At 42.7% G+C, this 18,177-nt stretch overlaps 1 pseudogene; it reads right to left on the reverse strand.

Annotated features, from left to right (window-relative positions):
- Positions 1-945: 945 nt before the first annotated feature.
- Positions 946-1,053, reverse strand: LOC136752034 (uncharacterized; annotated as a pseudogene).
- Between the last annotated feature and the right edge of the window lie 17,124 nt (positions 1,054-18,177).

The raw sequence follows: 18,177 nt of genomic DNA on the forward strand, positions 1-18,177 counted from the left end.
GTAACTTTGAAAATATTCAATATTACAGCATACAATTTGTCAGGCTTTATGACAGAATTTATGACATACTCTGTAAAAATCAAGCAAACAGCATTTGGTGTTCACGAGAAAAAAAAAATAAGATCAAAGCTATCAGACTTTAGCAGCTGGTGTATAAACACACATACGATTATACAGCATTTTTTGCAGCTTTGCAAGACCAAATTTTAAATGTTGTTGGTAAATTAGATAATTAGTGCGGACCCTCTATTTGCATTTGATCCCCTCTATAATTGCTAAAATAAAGTTTTACTGACATTTTATTGACCCTACAACTGCATAGGACACATCTGTAACATGAACGCTACTGAATGGCACATACATTGAAAACTACGGAGAATTGAAACAAATCCAATTGACACTTCATAAATAATCTTAAAACGTTTCCAACCAAGGCAAAACCCACTTGAAATACGTTCATTCACATTTTTGGTAAACAAAAAGAGAGATTCATACATATGTTCCCTATGATGCATCTACAGAGCCAGAGAGAGACAGAGAGAGACAGACAGACAGACAGACAGACAGACACTAACACAGCCACCCACCCACTCACACACACACACTATCTCTCTCTCTCTCTCACACATACACACACACACTCTCTCTCTCTCTCTCTCTCTCACACACACAGCCAGCAAGACACACAGAGCCAGCCAGCTCAGCGATGACATCACGAACCTCTCTCTGAGCTGACTGCTATGACATCACAGAGCACGTGCATTCCGTTGCTTGCCGTCTGTCAACCTCTCAGTCACTGCCAGCCAGACTGCCTGGCTGGCTGGATGGGGGGGCTGTTTGCTGCTGCTGCGTACCTTAGCAAGCTTATTTGCTTGACCGGCCTTCCTCTTCCTCCGCCCACATACCCACCTATGCCCGATCTGCTGTTCACCTGGATCACAGCTCCGCCCCAACAAGGCAGAGCCTCCCAAGAATGGTACAAACTCATCCACGTTCCCCTCCATGGAAAGCTTTAGCAAAAGGCAAAAGCGTCATGAAGAGGAACCCGAGTCATGAAGAGGAACCCGAGTCCAAGACGCTTCGGACCAGCCATACATATTTGTGTGTATTAAATATCACATTTTATTACATTTTGTTTTTCTGTATTTTATTACATCTTATTGTGATTTATAATAAAATTGTGTATTTTCCATATGTATGTATGTATGTTTGTTTGTATGCATGTATGTATGTATGTATGTTTGCATGTCCAATTGCTTTGACAATACAAATGAACTAAATTGAGAAAGATAGAGAGAGAGAGAGAGAGAGAGAGAGAGAGAGAGAGAGAAAGAGAGAGAACGAGAGAGAGAGAGAGATGTGCTAGGGCACATCTGTAACATAAAATAGGGATTATTCGTCACATGCTTAGGGAACATTCATATCATACAGGGAACATTTGTAAAACGAATTAGGGAACCTTTGTGACATACTAAAAGGACATACTGGTAAGATGTTGGGCACATTTGAAACAAAACAAAAATGGCATTTGGTTATTTATTAGGGACATTTATACCAGTCTGTGCAAATATCTATGCATATTCCAATGTTTGCTGCAGGACTTACAGATTGAGTGAGGGGGTCAATATGTTCAGAACTAACCACTGCTTCCTCAATTTTGTATTAAACATAATTAATAAGAAAAGTGGGCTATACATTGGTCTGGAAAAAAGGAGCAGTGGTCCCTAAAGCAATTCTTTTAGTTTTTTGACACAATTCTTTAAACCCATTTTCTGTAAAATATGTTATCAACTTGCATTAATATATCATCCAAACTACAATCATACTAATCATGAAGATGTTCATATTATTATATTCTAAGGGTTCTAGTCTATTGTGTATTGTATTTATTATCAGGCCCTTCTCTTATGTGTTACAGTTGTTATTATTATTCCGTACAATACAGGGATTAAATTAAGCATTTTAACCACAAAGTATTGGCTACAGTTATGATGCCTACTTCAGTGTTCATATGCATACAGTTTCTGAGGTCTGGACCACTGCACAGTAGTCCCTGGAGTTGTAGTCCAGACCACTGCAAAATTCATACTGAAGTGATCTGGATCACCACACAATGGCCCAAGGACCACTGCAAAATTGGATTTCAATGTTTTTGTGTAATCCATGTTGCAATAGCACCTTCCATGTTCCTTTGTGGTGAGCTGGTTAATTCTGTTCTTTAAGATTGAAGAGAAAAATTAACATGAATAAACTTACTGTTAAAGATTATTATTTTATTATTTTTATTTCTTGGCAGAGGCCCTTATCCAGGGTGACTTACAACATAAGTGCAAAAATACAGAGAAGTACAAGGCATCAATCATTACAAATTCAACTTAGTTAAAAAATATCGCAATTCAAAATACATTTTAAAAATTCTAATTACAATTTACACAAGTACAGTAAAAGACTTCCTACATCCTGGACGGTGAAAGCTAAGTGCTGTCAAGATGTAGGGTTACAGACTAGGGCTACGGGAAAGGGAGCAAGGAGGAAAACATTCAAGAACGAGAGGAGCATAATAAGCTGAAGTGCTATCTAGCAGAGATAGAGGACTAATATTACAAGTGCGGTCGGAAGAGATGCGTCTTGAGTAAGCACCGGAATGAGGTCAAGGACTCTGCTGTTTTGACTTTGGTGGGCAGGTCATTCCACCACCGAAGTCAAAACAGCAGAGTCCTTGACCTCATTCCGGCACTTGTGTAACCCTTGTGTCAGATGTAACCCTTACCCAGTGGTTAACCCTAACTCTATGTTACAAATGTTCCCTAAAAGCTTATGTTGCAAGATCAGTAAATAACCTTTAAGAATTTTAAACTTTTAAAGATACACATAGGTAATACCAATGTGCTTTCACAATGCCAAATATAATAATTCGTTTATCTTTAATAGTGAAGATATTGTATAGATGTATATCTTTCATATACACAAATAGAAAAAAAACGGTTTCCAAACCGAATATAGAACTGAAACTTTCAGACAGTCCATGAAAAATGGAATGTAAACATTTACACTTCTTAATAATTCTATATATCAATTATATTCATAACTCTAACCCTAACACTAACCCTAACTTTAAGTTACAAATGTTCCCTAAACACTTAATTTGCAGGATCAATAAAAAACTGTCAGGATTTTTTAAACTTTTACTGACACACAAAGTTAATAGCAATGTGTTATAACTTTTCCAAAAATAATAATCCGTATATCTTTAATTGTTTTGACATTATTAAGATATAATGCATCTATCACATAGGGAACATTTGTTACATGATAGGAAAAACATACAAATGATGTAATTTTGAATATATTTAATATTACAGCATACAATTTGTCAGGCTTCATAATAATGGAATTTATGACATACTCTGTAAAAATCAAGCAAATAGCATTTGTTGTTCATGAGAAAAAATATATATAATCAAAGCTATCAGACTTTAGCACGTGGTGAATGAACACACATACGATTATACAGCATTTGTTGCAGCTTCGCAACACCTAATTTTAAATGTTGTTGGTGAATTAGATAATTAGTGAGGACCCTCTATTTGCATTTGATCCCCTGTATTATTGCTAAAATAAAGTTTTACTGACATTTTACTGACACTACCACTGCATAGGACACATTTGTAACATGAACGCTACTGAATGGCACATACTATGAAAACTACGGAGAATTGAGACTTATCCAATTTACACTTCATAAATCATCTTAAGACGTTTCCAAACAAGGCAAAACCCACTTGAAATACGTTCATTCACATTTTTGGTAAACAAAATGAGAGATTGTTACATATGTTCCCTATGATGAATCTACAGAGCGAGCGAGAGAGAGACAGACAGACAGACAGACAGACAGAAAGACAGACAGGCAGACAGACACTAACACAGCCACCAACCCTCCCACTCACACACACATACACACACACACACTCTATCTCTCTCTCTCTCTCTCTCTCTTTCTCTCTCTCAAAATTCAAATTCAAATTCAACGTGCTTTATTGGCATGACCAAAAAGAAGTATTGCCAAAGCAATGGTGATAAACAACAGTTTTGAACATTTATATGTACATTTGCATACAGAAATACACAATATGTATGTTAAAAACAGGTAACTGATTAATTTCAATTAATAAAATTCAATCATAGTTCAGAGAGACATAAAACTGATATTGATAGTAATAATTGGGTGTTGCATAGGTGTCATTGCCTGTGTCCAGGGGTGTCCCCTGTGTGAGTGGACTGAGTATCCACTGTGTCCCTCAGGCTGTGGCAGGCAGCTGTATACTGGACTGCCAGTAATATGCAGCTGGTCTCCTCTCCCAGAAGGACTGGCACTTTCTCCGAGTCTGGCAGGTCTTGAAATCTCTTATAGAGATCTGCTATTTTGGGGAAAAAGTTTGCTCATAAATGTTTATATTTTTCACATTTTAGAATAAAGTGCAGCTCTGTCTCGACCTCTCGGCGTTGGCAGTGGGGACACAGCCTGTCCTCTCTGGGCAGCCAGGTCTGCCTGTGTCGGCCCGTCTCGATGGCCAGGCTGTGCTCACTGAGCCTGTATTTGGTCAGGATCCTTTTGTGTTTTTCGTTCGTTATTCATTTAAGGTTTTCTGACAATGTGTAGTGTCTTTTTAGGGCCCGATAGCACTGCAGTTTACTTTGTGCTTGTGTGTGTGTTTCCCAATGGGTGATGTAGTTTTCTTTGTGCTGTGTGATAATTTGGTTGACTCTGATTGTGTGCATGTGTGTGTTGCTGTCCTGAGGCTGGCCGGTGTCAGTGTGTGTCTGCGCAGTGAGCCTGCGGACCAGCTGGCTGAGGGGGCTCCTCTCTGGGTTCAGCTCTTGGCATTGCAGGGCCTTGTGGTGGTAGGAGTGTGTGTCGCTGTTTATTAGATGGAGCCAGAATTGAATTGCCCTTTTGTGTATGTTGATTAATAATGTGTATTGGCCTAATTCTGCCCTGCATGCATTGTTCGGTGTTTTCCTTTGCACCTGTAGGATATTTTTGCAGAACTCTGCATGCAGGGTTTCTATTGGGTGTGTGTCCCATTGAGCAAACTCCTGCCCTGTGAGGGGACCCCACACCTCACTGCCATAGAGAGCAATGGGCTGGATTATGGATTCAAATATTTTTAGCCAGATTTGTACAGGTATTTTTATGCAAATGTGTCTCTTTATGGCATAGAAGGCCCTGCGCGCTTTCTCTCTCAGTGTCTTCACCGCCGTGTTGAAGCTTCCTGTTGAGCTGAGTGTGAGGCCTAGGTATGTGTAGTGGGTGCAGTGATCGATGGTTCTGTTTGCTAAAGTGACGTGGTACCTAGTTCCCTGAGGCCTGGCCTTTTTCATTGTATTTGTCTTTTTCATGTTTACTGCCAGGGCCCAGGTCTGACAGTACTGCTCCAGCAGTGCCAGGTTCTGCTGCAGCCCCTGCTCTGTGGGCCACAGCAGCACCAGGTCGGGGTGAGGCCGGGGGCTGCAGATTGCTCCAGCATTGTGGCTAATTCATTGATGTAAATATTGAATAGCGTTGGGCTCAGACTGCAGCCCTGCCTCACCCTACGCCTCTGAGTGAAGAACTCTGTTCTGTTATTGCCAATTTTAACTCCGCACTCATTTCCTGTATACATTGATTTGATGATGCCATATGTTTTACCCCCTACACCACTTTGGAGAAGTTTGTAAAATAAACCTTCGTGCCAGAATGAATCAAATGCTTTTTTTAAATCTATAAAACAAGCAACTATTTTATTTTTATTTTGGTTGACGTGTTTGTCAATGAGGGTGTGTAGGGTGTAAATATAATCGGTTGTGCGGTGTTTTGGGAGGAAGCCAATCTGACTCTTACTCAGGACACTGTGCTCGGTAAGGAAGGCCAGTATCCGGGCGTTAATGATACTGCAGAACACCTTCCCCAGGTTGCTGCTCACACAGATGCCCCGGTAGTTATTAGGGTCCAATTTGTCTCCACTCTTATGAATCGCGGTGATCAGTCCTTTATGCCAGCTGTCAGGGAAGTGGCCCACACTGAGCACCAGGTTGAACAGCCGTAGCAGGGCCTGCTGTAGCTCAGGGCTGCTGTGTTTCAGCATCTCGTTGGAGATGCCATCAGGCCCGCATGCTTTCCTGGGCAGCAGGGCGCGCAGCTTCTCCTGCAACTCCTGCTCAGTAATAGTTGAGTCCAGGGGATTCTGGGTGTCTTTAAATGCCAATTCCATTCTTTTTAGTTTCACACTGATGTCATGCTGAGCTGATTTCTCAGTGTGGTGAATGTTTTCATAAAGTTTTTCAAAATGGTTTTTCCAAATATCTCAATTTTGAATGGCCAATTCTTCAGGTTTTAATTTATTACATTTTTTCCAGTTTTCCCAGAATCTATTTGTGATAATAGACTCTTCGATTATTGTCAGTTGCTTTCGAGTGTGTTGTTCTTTTTGATCTAAGTGTTCCTTCGTTCCTCAGTTCCTTCCTTATTGTATTGCACTCCTTGTCAAACCAATTCTCCTCTTTGTATTTTGTTGGGATGTTCTTTTTAATTTTCAATTTTGACTGTAAAGCTGCTTTTTCAAATACATGATTTAAGTATTTTATAGCCAGATGTATTACTTCTTTACTATGTTGATTTGGGGTGATCAGAAAGGTGTGTATTGGTGATTGGATGTCTTGATTGCCAGTTGCTTTCTGGTACTGTTCTGTGCTGTCTGGAGCCCATCTGTAGGAGTGTCCGAGGCTGTACAGCTTGCTGGGCTGTGTGTGAGCGCTGCTGCTGTGCTCTGTCCTCTTCAGGAACACAGTGATTTGGCTGTGGTCTGATAGAGGTGAATGCACTGAGAGAGAAGGGGTCTAGGTCTGTGATGGCATAGTCTACCGTGCTGCTGCCAAGAGCTGAGCTGTAGATGTATTTTCCCAGAGAGTCTCCCCGGATCCTGCCATTCACGATATACAGGCCCAGTCCCTGACAGAGCTGCAGTAATTTTTGCCCGTTTTTATTCACTCCCCTGTCATGGCTGTGTCTGAGGGAGCTGATGGGGGTGTTTAAGGGGGTGTGGCCGAATATGTGGCTGTCTCCCTGTGTGCTGGTGAAGTCAGGCAGGCTGCCTGTCCGGGCGTTCAGGTCCCCACAGATCAGCACACTTCCCTGGACCTGGAAGTGGCAGACCTCAGTCTGGAGGTTGGGGAAGATCTCCTCATTGTGATATGGGGATTCTGAGGGGGGAACATACACGGCACACAGGAACACATCGGTTTGTGTAGAAATTATTTCTTTGCTTATTTTAAGCCATATGTGTGACTCTGCTGTTTTGATGGGCTGTATGGAGTCACTGAGCTCTACTTTGTACCAGATTATTATGCCCCCGGAGTCCCTGCCATGTCTGACGGAGGGCTTCTTCGGGGGGGGCACAATGACCTCTCTGTAGCCTGAGGGACAGTGACTGGACACGTCTGCCCGACACCATGTCTCTTGCAGGATGATGACATCCTTGTCTCTCACTCTCTCTCTGAACTCCAGGTCTGTGCTCTTCAGCCCGAACACTGAGGAGCCCAGGCCCTGGATGTTCCACATGGTGATAGATAGGGATCGCATTTCTTTCTACTCTAATTAAGCAATTTATATACTCCTTTGGAATGAGATATATCTGGAAATGTGTGAGGTTGAAAGTTAACAAATAAATAAATAGTAATACTGGTGATATGTAAAAATAGGAAACGAATAAATAAAAAAATAAAAAAATAAAAAACTCCTGATTTACACTCCTATATACATACGCATACACACATATATCTACATATATACACATATATGTAAGCATCCATATATCTACATAATTTTTTGAAAATATGTCCATATATATCAGTATATAACTACATTTATACAGGGGTGATTTTCAGATGTGGTAATAGCTAGTCACCTCCTGCAGTGGTTTCTTTGTTATGCACAGTTACTTATCTTATCAGTCGGGTGCAGATGAGGTTGAGCAGGTGTCGGATCTCCTGCAGCTCCCCGGTGTCGGCCACTCTGCTGACCGCTGCTGCGTAGTAGCGCTGGCTGTGCTGCTGGGCTGTTCTGTGCATGTTCTGGATGGGCTCCACTCTGGGTCTGCTGTTCTGTGGTCGGGCGTATCCAGGCTGGGGTCTGCGGTGTCCGGGCTGGGGAAGGTGGTGTGCAGGTGGAGGGCGGGGGCTCCCAGGGGCCGCTCTCCTGATTGGCTCGGGGTTGTTCTAGGTGGTGTGGGTGCTGGAGAACCTTCTGTGGCCATGTGGGGGGCTGGCTAGGTTTCGGCCCAGGGCGATGTCTTTGAGTGTCTTTGCGAAGACGCTCACTGCTTGTTTGTGGAGATGGACGTGGTCAAACAAGCTGTGGGCCCCAAGATTGGGGTGGTGTGCCAGGTGCACATTTGGCATCAGAGCACATCCCCGAGAGATCTCAGCGTTGATCATGTGGATGGTGTTGGGGTGGAAGGCCTTCCTGTGCAGCAGGGTGGAGATGATGATTTTGGCGTGTGGGAAGGTCTGGGTGGCCCTCTCCGCCACTCTTCTGATGGAGCTGGCCACCTTGTCCTGCTGGGTCCTCAGGTCGTTTGTGCCTGTGTGTATAATAATATGGCTGGGGGAGCCGAGGCTCTCCTCGGACAGCTGCTGAATGGCCCTCTCTGTGGTCGGACACCAGACCTTGGAGATCTTGCCATCAGGGAAGAGCCGCCTCTCATTTATGAGTTTGCCATTTGAGTCTATCAGCAGGGCTATTTCAGTGTTCTTCTTCATGGTAGTCTTTCTGCGTGAGGTCTCATCTGTGTTTGGTTCAGCCTGTGTGTGTGGTGCGTAGGTTTTGTGAGTGGTTTCGGGCTCAGGGTGTGTGTGAGTGCTGGGTGCAGTGTGTGTGTCTGAGTCAGGGTGTGTGTGTGTGTTGGGTGCACTGTGTGTGTCTTGCTCAGGGTGTGTGTGTGTGCTGGGTGCATTCTGTGTGTTCGGGTCGGGTTGTGTGTGTGTGTTGGGTGCAGTGTGTGAGTGGTGTGTTGTGTGAGAGTCAGTATGTCTGGATGTCATTGGGGTGGGAGGACTCTGCACATTGTGCACTGCTGGGTTTCTTGAGGGCTAGTTGTTGTGGGCAGTGAATTTGTATAGCTTCTCCTTCAGGCTCTGCACTGTCTTGTCTTTGCGTTGCATTTCCTCTCTCAGGGCCGTCAGCTCCCTCCTCATGGCCTCCCTGTCCTGCTGCAGCTCCCTCACCTCTTCCCTCAGCTCCCTCACTGTGACCTTGTGCTCGTGTTGGACTCTGTTGAGCTGGTCTGTTAGCTGCTCTGTGGTGTTGGAGGTTGTGAGCATGGCCAGCACCAGCTCTTTTAGCTCCATCAGCTCCACCTCCAGCAGGGACATGTTCTCCGTCAGCTGGGACACTGTGTCGGTGTCTGAGGGGTGTCCTGCGCTGGGATGCGTGTGGATTCCTCGCTGTTCTCTGGCGTGGCGCTCTCCCCTCCGTTCTCTGGGCAGTGTGGGGCTGGACTCTCCTCCTGTGTGGCTGCGTCTGTGCTCTTTTGGACACGTCTCTCCTTTTTCTCTCTGCGTTCTCCCAGCGTTTTCAGTGAGTGGAACTGATTTTCAAAGGTGCCCAGGTTGCCCTCGCTGCCCTGTATTAAGACTGTTCCAGTGTGGTACAGATTGATTGTCAGCATGGAGGTGTCTGGGTCGTCCTCCTCACTGATTGACACCTGCCTTCCTTTACTGATGCCTCTCTTTTTAATGTGCCTGTACAGTTGACAGATGGCAGCGTGCCAGGCGTCGGTGTGCTCGGTGTAGAAGACCAGGTTGCTGGTGACTTGCTGGTCTCCAGTCTGAGAGAAGTCGGCTCTGAGAGTCTCTGGGTTGTCCTTCAGTATGTGTTGTCTGAGACTCTTCCTGGCCTGAGTGTTCTTCAGGTGCTCTGGGTAATGGATCGCACAGCTCCTGCTCCTGCTCATTGTATCTTTTATGAATTGATACTTTCAAATTCAAACCTCTGTCACTTTTCAAATGTCAACAGCTTTTCAGTATAGACACAGTTCTGTGTTGATTATACTGTATGCTGTAATATTGAATATTTTCAAAGTTACATCATTTGTTTGTTTTTCCTAGGGTTAGTGATAGGGTTAGGGTTATGAATATAATTGATATATAGAATTTTTAAGAAGTGTAAATGTTTACATTACATTTTCATGGATTGTCTGAAAGTTTCAGTTCTATTTGTGTATATGAAAGATATACATCTATACAATATCTTCACTATTAAAGATAAACGCATTATTATTTTCGGCATTGTTAAAGCTCATTGGTATGACTGTGACATTGGTTTATTATCGAAAAATATAAATATATATGAAAAGGTATCGTAAAAGAAATTAGAAACACCGTATACATTATTTTACTTTATAGCAGGGAGGAATCGCTATGTGTTATGTTGTTCCCCCAAGAACATATTATTTGAGTTGCATGTTGTAAAGCCGGACAGGTTAGAGTGACGCACGTCTTTGTGTTCTGGATAGAGAGGAGTAGTGGCGCTGCACTGCTGTGCTCGGCATTGTATCTGTAACTGCAACTCGGTTCATAAGAGACATAAACAAAAGTGCCAGGAACAATAAATTGTGTCAAGGAGTCCTGATGTAAACTGAACCCCAAACAACATGTCTACCTCCGAAGAGACTCGTTTCACGGTTTACAGACTGGCGGCAGCGAGGGATATTGTTTGCTTTTGTTTTTTCTCTACCGAGGCCGGATGCAGTGAGCTGTGCTTGCGGGTGACTGAGACAAAACCATGTCGGTGGTGAGTGAACTGTACTGTTAAAATCGGAAAATAATAATAAAAAAAAACTTACGGATGAAATAAACAGCTAAGTTAAACAAGTATAAAAAAAACAAAAAAAACATGGAAAATCCGATGGACCCAGAGAGTAATGTCGAAGCAGCAAATGAAAATGAAGCCGAAAATGAAGCGATTAATGCAGAAAGACGCACGAATACGACAGAGTAACACATGATCGTGTTGAGCTGCCTCCTTGCTTTCACGGAGATGGGAAGGATAAAGAAAGTTTCTCTCTGTGGAACACGCGTCTGGAATTGGCTGTAAAAGCTGCACAAACACAGCACCAGGATCTTGCAACAATTGTACCAACACGTTTAAGTTGCTGATGCACTGTCATACTGGGTTTCTTTAGCCTCTGAAATGCATAAAGACTATGCTAAAACAGTAGAGAAATTAAAATAAGTCTTTGGAAGAAAAGAATACCTACTGCATTTTCAAACTTTTGTTAATGCAAGACCCCGTCAGCCTAAAGAAGCATTAGAAGTTTATGCAGCCGAAGTAAGCAGACTTGTGCAAGAGGCGTTTCCCAATTACGGACAGCCAGCTATTGAAATGGAGCGTTTTAGACGTTTTGTTGCTGGTTTAGACCCAGTGCTGCAGGCAAAGTGTTATGAGCATGGTGCAAGTAGATTGGAGGAAGCCCTAAAAATGGCTTGCAAGTGGGAGCGGGTCAGGAAGCATTAAGAACTGCCTCTTCACATTTCTAAAGCACAATAAATGAGAAGGTTCTGGAACAACCATCTATATGTAAATCTGGAAATATCCTAACAGCTATGGTGTCAAGCAAGTCCATTTCATCTACGTCAGAGGAATCCCCCAAATTACTACAAGCTATTGCAGATTTAACTGCAGATGTTAAAGCATTCAGAGTAGAGGCGAGCCAGTTGAAGCAACAGCAAGAAAATCTCAAACATGTGCACAGCCAGTACAAAGAGGGGAAAAAGGACCGTCATCCCTCTCCAGAATGGATGAAACAAGAGAAATATCGTGCATCACCTGATGGGTATAATTCTTCCTCTAGATCACAAAGAGATGTTTCTTCACCTTTATAGAAACATGTCTCCTGGACCATGACTTGGACATCATTCCCTACATAGGCAAAAATATGAAAGGTGGTCTTCATCACCAAGCAACCATTACTATTCAAGAACTAACAGTCCTAGCAATCGCTATCACTCATCTCACCCTGATCAGCACTGCAGTTCAAGATATTCTCGTAGTCCATCTGCATCCTACTCACACTCAAGGGACAGGTACACCAGGAGAACACCCAGTCCACATCACCATGAGAGAAGGCCTGATTGCAGATACAGCAAACGTCATCTTTGCTTTGATTCTGAGGATCCCACCTATCAGGGAAACGAGTGGTAGCAGGTGCTATGGGCCAAGTAGCTGCTACATTGAATTACAGGGGCCCAGAGTCTGAAGCTTCAGCGTTAAAAGACTCTCCAACCTCTTATTGTTTTGCTGTTATTGAAGACACTGCTGTTCAAGCCTTCATTGATACTGGTTCACAAATTTCTTTGATCAGTGAAAATTTAAGAATGTCAATTCCAGCACTGAAGACAAAGTCCATCAGAAAGACATACGTGTTGGCAAGGTCAGTGACTGGTGAGTGCCTTGATACTCTTGGAACACTAACCATTAGTATTAGACTTGGAGAGGAGGTTTTCCTTCACGATGTTCAAGTGATAAGAAATTCCAATCAAGCTGTCATACTCGGATGGGATTTTCTGCAGAAACACCATGCAGTGATTGATGTACAAGGACAATTACAGTTGTGGAACTGGAAAGTCCCACTGTTGTTTTCTAAGCAAATCACACCTCTTTGTTGCAATGCTGTGACATTTGTGCCAATCTACATTCCTGCAATGACTGAGATGAATATCATGGCAAAGTTGCAGCCATTTACAGAAAATCAAATCTCAACTCCAAATTAGTTAGGAATACTGGAACCTGAAGCATGCAACTACCCAGGTCTGTTTGTTGCCAGAACAATGTCTCCAGCGACGAAAGGATTAACAACCGTTGGTGTCATGAATCCTACCAATGACGACTGCCATGTCCCAAGTAACACACCACTGGGAAATTTTTACTCTCTGATAAATCAGGGAGGTGAAGAGTTCCAGGTTATTGAGGCTACTGTGCACAATATCAGGCAGATAGAAGGCACAAAGTTACCCACATTGGACTTCAGTCAGTCTAAATTGAGTGATCCACAAATGGACCAGCTGGAGAACTTACTTTTTAAGTATTGTGATGTGTTTAGTTCACATGAACATGACTATGGCTGCACAGATGCTATAAAGCACCACATTCGAACTGGAGATGCCCTACCGATCCGCCAACATGCTTACAGGACTTCTCCAGCTTTGAAGCAGGAAATAGAAAAACAAGTTCAGCAGTTGCTGGCCCATGACCTCATTGAGGAGAGCTGCAGCCCTTGGGCTTCACCTGTTGTTTAAGTTAAGAAAAAGGACGGCAGCTATAGATTTTGCAATGACTTCAAGAAATTAAACCCTGTCACCATACGAGACTTGCATCCCTTACCACGGATTTCTGAAGCTTTGGACAGCCTGGCAGGGGCATGCTGGTTTAGTACCATGGACCTGCCAAGTGGTTATTGGCAATTTCAGCTGGCATCAGAAGACCGGGAGAAGACCGCATTTACCACCGCTAGCGGCTTATACCATTTTAAGGTCATGCCAATGGGACTGACCAATGCTCCACCTACCTTCCAACGTTTAATGGAGCTTTTGCTTTGTGGTCTACACTGGAAGATCTGCCTCATCTGTTTGGATGATGTTTTGGTTTTTAGCAAAACCTTTCCTGAACATCTGCAGAGTTTGGAAGATGTCTTTCTTCGCTTTTGAATGGCAGGACTAAAGCTGAAGGCCAGTTAATGTTAGCTTGCACAGGATGAAGTCTCTTTCCTGGGACATGTAATCACCAAGGGTGGTCTCAGACCAGATTCCAGGAAGCTGGACAAAGTGAAAGATTGGCCAACACCAAGAACACCTACTGAGGTGAGAGCTTTAGTTGGTCTCTGTTCCTATTACAGACGATTCGTTAAAAACGTTGCCCAAAAAGCTGCACCACTGCATTTGCTCACTCAGAAGGGAGTTGTTTTTCAATGGACCCCTGAATGTGAAGATGCCTTTTACTCTCTGAAGTGTGCTCTAACTGAACATCCAGTAGTGGCCTATCCAGATTTTTCTCTACCATTCTTACTCTACACCGATGCTTCTCAGAATGCAATTGGCTCTGTGCTCACTCAGGTTCAAGACAGAAAAGAAAGAGTGATTGCATACGCAAGCCACACCCTCACTCCTTCAGAGAAAAAATGGTCTAAATATGATCTTGAACTCTGGGCAATAATCTGGTCTGTGTGGCACTTTAGGCACTTTCTGTCTGGCACCCCATTTAAAATTGTCACAGACCACAAACCATTGCTGAGTCTGAAGAAAAGTCCAGCTGATGGTGATCCCACAGGAAGAAGGGGACGTTGGATTCTAGAACTGGATGTGTACGACTGTGTAATTATTCACAGGGAAGGAGCACAGCATGCCAACGCTGATGCTTTATCCAGAAGACCGGACATTTCTCAGAGTAGTAAGGGAGTGCAGTGTTTACTTGTCACCTCACAGAAACAGAAAAGTATGTCATCTACTGACATGCAAAACAGTTGGTTTTCTGAACTACAGCCTGAACAAGCTGTTCCTGTAAGACAAACCTGTGAAGATTTAGCAATAGACATTGATGAACTGAAGCAGAAACAACAAGCGGATGTCATTCTGAGAACTGTGATGAAATGGAAAGAAATGGATAACCGAAGACGTACTGCACGACGAATCAAAAACTCCCCGTCAGCTCTGAAAAAGCTCTGGTATGAGTTTCCTCGCCTGACTTTGGAAAATGGGATCCTCTGTCAAAAAATTAAAACCTTTCTGCAGAAAGCCTATACTTACCAATTGGTTCTTCCTGAATCCCTCATTCAGACAGACATCACTTACCTACATGGAAATGTCTTCAGTGGACATTTAGGGACTGAACGAACTTTGCAGAGAGCCAGAAAAATCTGCTATTGGCCTTACATGTCACGTGACATTTACAAGTTCTGTACAGAGTGTTTAACATGTCAGACTCGCAGTGCTCCAACACCAAAAGCTAGAGCTCCTTTACAACCTATTGTGGTGGATCGTCCATTCCAGAAAATTGCTGCTGACCTCACCGAGCTACCAGTCACTTCTCAAGGCAACAGGTATGTTCTTTTATAATGGATTATTTTACATGCTATGTGAATCTCTTTCCTTTAAAAGATCAGCGTGCAACAAGTGTAGCTCAATGCTTGTTTGAAGACTTAATCCGTCAACATGGTATACCTGAGTCCATCCACACTGACCAGGGCAGACAGTTTGAGTCTGATCTGGTGAAGCAGCTGTGTAGCAAGTTGGGAATTGAGAAGACACGAACATCTCCGTACCATGCCCAATCAGATTGCATGGTGGAAAGACTGAACCGGATATTAAAAGACCAATTAGCTAAATACATCTACCAAAATGGAGGAGAATGGGACAAATACCTCTCACAGCTGGAACTTGCGTACAATTCAAGTGTACATTCCAGTACTGGATATACTCAATTTTTCATTGCTCGTGATCGGGAACCTTGCCTGCCTGTGGACGTTTTGTTGAACTGCAGTTCATTCACTACTCAAGCAACTCCGGGCACACCAGCTGCTTATGCCCAGGATGTCTTTAACCGCCTGTCACATGCTTTTGACATGGCCGCTGAGTAGTCGAAAGAATCTAAACTACTGCTAAAGACTCACTATGATCAAAATCTTGCTTTTAACCCCTATGCTGAAGGTGATCTTGTTTTCCTTGATGATCCTGCCAATCAAAGGAATAAACTTGCTCCTAGATGGAAAGGGCCATATAGAGTTCTGAAGAGGTTGGATAAAGACGGTTGTCCTGGCATGACCTATGAAATCGCTGACCCAAAAGATCCACGATCCAAATCATGGATTGTAAATTACAATCTGCTGAAGGCATACAAAGGTCCTTGGTCTGACTTACCTGCTCATCCAGAAGCGCCTCCACAGCTGTTTAGAGATCCTGATGATGCACCTGTCAGTCCGCCATCAACACTGACGGCTTTGTCTGGAGACGTCCCTTACCCACTTCCAGTTCCAGCGAGCTCCAGTCATCACTCGATGCCGTCTCTCTCTCTTCTTTCTTCTACAGCTCCTGTCCAGAGGGATATGCTACCTGTTCCAGGTGTTGTTCCACAGCCTGCTCTAGCACTTGAGCCATGCCCAGGTGTCACCCATTCTTCCAGCCTTCGGGATGCCTAAGTCAGAGTGCACCCAGAGACTGTGTCTTACCTCAGCGACCGCAGACTCCTGTGGCATTACCTGCTGGATGTACCTAGTGGTCGTAAAGTTATGAAACCTGACAAGTTTAAAGATTTAGTTATTTCGTAGTACATACCTGTTTTCATGTTACATTACAGTTCAATTCAGTAATGGCTTCTAATTTGTCATTCTTAAAAAAAAAAAAAGTTCCTATTGTACTGATATACATCTATTGTGATTAAATTACTGCAACATCAGTTTATCATTTGGAAAATCTAAGTGTATATATATATATATATATATATATATATAAATGTAACATTAGAAATACTGTATGATTTATTTAAGTAAGAAACGAGGACGTTTTAAATAAAGTGGGGGAAGACTGAGACATTAGTCTATTATTGAAAAAAATAAATATCTATGAAAAGGTATCGTAAATGAAATTAGAAACACTTTATACATTATTTTACTTTATAACAGGGAGAAATCGTTATGTGTTATGTTGTTCCCCTAAGAACATATTTCAGTTGCATGTTGTAAAGCCGGACAGGTTAGAGTCACGCACGTCTTTGTGTTCTGGATAGAGAGGATGTGGCGCTGCACTGCTGTGCTCGTCATTGTATTTGTAACTGCAACTTGGGCTCCAGCACCGGCACCATGTCGGTGGAAAAGCGCTAAGTGAGCTCACACTGAGCTCAGTGTAATGTCTGCTCTGTAGAGCTCACAGTGTGACCTAGTCGTGAGTTCACGTCTTTACTGGGTAGTCCTTGACAACTTAATCGACTCAATTCTTGGGCTTAATTGGTCAAAATGACCATTGGTTGAAGGTACTCATGGACTGATGTGTAGAGAGACTTATTAAACCTGCAGGATTGTGGTTTTCCCAGAACAGAATTAACCATTTACCACAAAGGAACATGGTAGGTGCTATTGCAACATGGATTACACAAAAAAAATGAAATCCAAGTATGTAGTGGTCCTTGGGCCATTGCGTGGTGATCCAGATCACTTCAGCATGAATTTTGCAGTGGTCTGGACTACAACTCCAGGGACTACTGTGCAGTGGTCCAGACCTCAGAAACTGTATGCATATGAACACTGAAGTAGGCATCATAACTGTAGCCAATACTTTGTGGTTAAAATGCTTAATTTAATCCCTGTATTGTACGGAATAATAATAACAACTGTAAAACATAAGAGAAGGGCCTGATAATAAATACAATACACAATAGACTAGAACCCTTACAATGTAATAATATAAACATTTTCATGACTAGTATGATTGTAGTTTGGATGATATATTAATGCAAGTTGATAACATATTTTACAGAAAATGGGTTTTAGGAATTGTGTCCAAAAACTAAAAGAATTGTCTTAGGGACCAGTGCTCCTTTTCTCCAGACCAATGTATAGCCCACTTTTCTTTTAAATTATGTTTAAAACAAAATTGAGGAAGCAGTGGTTAGTTCTGAATCAAACATATTGACCCCCTCACTCAATCTGTAAGTCCTGCAGCAAACATTGGAATATGCATAGATATTTGCTCAGACTGGTATAAATGTCCCTAATAAATAACCAAATGCCATTTTTGTTGTTTCAAATGTGCCCAACATCTTACCAGTATGTCCTTTTAGTATGTCACAAAGGTTCCCTAAGCATGTTACGAATGTTCCCTAGTTTATGTTACAGATGTGCCCTAGCACTTCTCTCTCTCTCTCTCTCTCTCTATCTCTCTCTCTCTCTCTCTCTATCTCAATTCAGTGCATTTGTATTGTCAAAGCAATTGGACATGCAAACATACATACATACATACATACATACATATATATGGAAAATTAACAATACAATTAAAAATCACAATAAGATGTAGTAAAGTACAGAAAAACAAAATGTAATAAAATGTGATCTTTAATACACACAAATATGTATGGCTGGTCGGAAGCGTCTT

Source organism: Amia ocellicauda, chromosome 6 (assembly GCF_036373705.1).
Source record: "Amia ocellicauda isolate fAmiCal2 chromosome 6, fAmiCal2.hap1, whole genome shotgun sequence".
Taxonomy (NCBI): Eukaryota; Metazoa; Chordata; class Actinopteri; order Amiiformes; family Amiidae; genus Amia; species Amia ocellicauda.